Source organism: Bufo gargarizans, chromosome 1 (genome assembly GCF_014858855.1).
Source record: "Bufo gargarizans isolate SCDJY-AF-19 chromosome 1, ASM1485885v1, whole genome shotgun sequence".
Classification (NCBI taxonomy): Eukaryota; Metazoa; Chordata; class Amphibia; order Anura; family Bufonidae; genus Bufo; species Bufo gargarizans.
Window position 1 is genome coordinate 140,183,386 of NC_058080.1, and position 1,829 is coordinate 140,185,214.

Genomic DNA, 1,829 nt, shown 5'->3' on the forward strand with positions numbered 1-1,829 from the left:
ATAAGGCGCACCTCACGTCAGGGAGATGAAGACTGGCGTGTGGGCACACTAGTCTTGATAAAGGTTCCTCATTGTTTGTTTTTCATGGCCATTTTTTAACCTTTTTTATATCCATTTTTAACAGTGCTAAAAAAGCTGATAATTTTAATTGGCTCCCATGCTGACTCCCAGCTGTAATAATGTTGTCCTGAGTGGCCCCCAGCAGTAATAATGTCCTCATGAGTGACCTCCAGCAGTAATAATGTCCTCCTGAGTGGCCCCCAGCAGTAATAATGTCCTCCTCAGTGGCCCCCAGCAGTAATAATGTCCTTCTGAGTGGCCCCCAGCAGTAATAATGTCCTTCTGAGTGACCTCCAGCAGTAATAATGTACTCCTGAGTGCCCCCCAGCAGTAAGAATGTCCTCCTGAGTGGCCCCCAGCAGTAAGAATGTCCTCCTGAGTGGCCCCCAGCAGTAAGAATGTCCTCCTGAGTGGCCTCCAGCAGTGATAATGTCCTCCTGAGTGGCCCCCAGCATTAATAATGTCCCCCTGAGTAGCCCCCAGCAGTAATAATGTCCTCATGAGTGACCTCCAGCAGTAATAATGTCCTCCTGAGTGGCCCCTAGAAGTAATAATGTCCTCCTGAGTGGCCCCCAGCAGTAATAATGTCCTCCTGAGTGGCCTCCAGCAGTAATAATGTCCTCCTGAGTGCCCCCCAGCAGTAAGAATGTCCTCCTGAGTGGCCCCCAGCAGTAAGAATGTCCTCCTGAGTGGCCCCCAGCAGTAAGAATGTCCTCCTGAGTGGCCCCCAGCAGTAAGAATGTCCTCCTGAGTGGCCCCCAGCAGTAAGAATGTCCTCCTGAGTGGCCCCCAGCAGTAAGAATGTCCTCCTGAGTGGCCCCCAGCAGTAATGTCTGAATAATGGTCTATTCACACGTCGCAAAAATGGGTCTGCATCCATTGGACCCATTCATTTTAAATGAGGCTGCAAAAGATGCGAACAGCACACAGTGTGCTGTCCACATCCGCACTTTTGTTCCGCGGCCCCGCAAAAAAATAGAACATGTCCTATTTTTGTCCACGGACAAGGAAAGGCATTTCTATTATAGTGTCGACCATGTGGCCAGTGTTCGTGTTTTGCGGATCTGCAATTTGCAGACCGCAAAATAGTTGCAGTCGTGTGAATGGTGAGTGGATTTCAGAGGTCTGTCATTTATAAGTTAAAAGTAAGTGGTTGCCGAGAACCAACATCACAATCTTTGCAGATTGGGCCTGGAAAAGAGTCCCGGCCACCTGAGAAGAATCCTGGTTGCTCATAATCTCCTGCTCTCCTGCCCACCTGCTGATGGCTGACAGTCTTCTACCGAGTTTTCTCCCTTTCTGTCTAGAAGAGAACTTCCAATCATTAGTAGATGGGTGAGGAGAGCGGGAGATTAGGAATAACCAGGACTCTTCTCAGGTAGATTTGACACTTTGTCTTTCGACCTTGTGGCTCAATGGTAGCGTGTCTGACTCCAGATCAGAAGGTTGTGTGTTCAAATCACGTCAGGGTCAGTTAGATTTGACTCTTCTCACGGCCTGAGCTGCAATGATTATGATGCTGGTTCTCAGCAACCACTTACTACAATAATGTAGCAGAGTGCAGATAATGTAGTATCAATGTAGTCCTATGTAAAGCCACAGTCATTGTCTGCACAGATAATGTGTTACCTGCAGTCCTGTAACACTACATATAACACTGGATAGTAGGGGCAAGTTGCCAGTGCCTGGGGGCCAAAGAAAGGCAAGAGGAGGCCCACCGCCAGCAGCAGTGTGATTGAATACTGTCTCAGGGCAGCTTGGACAGGCTT

The 1,829-nt window shown here is 48.7% G+C and overlaps 1 non-coding gene across 1 annotated transcript; it reads left to right on the forward strand.

Moving 5' to 3' along the window:
* Positions 1-1,461: 1,461 nt before the first annotated feature.
* On the forward strand, positions 1,462-1,533 carry TRNAW-CCA. The gene has a single exon. It is a non-coding gene; the product is annotated as a tRNA-Trp (tRNA).
* The last annotated feature ends 296 nt before the right edge of the window (positions 1,534-1,829 follow it).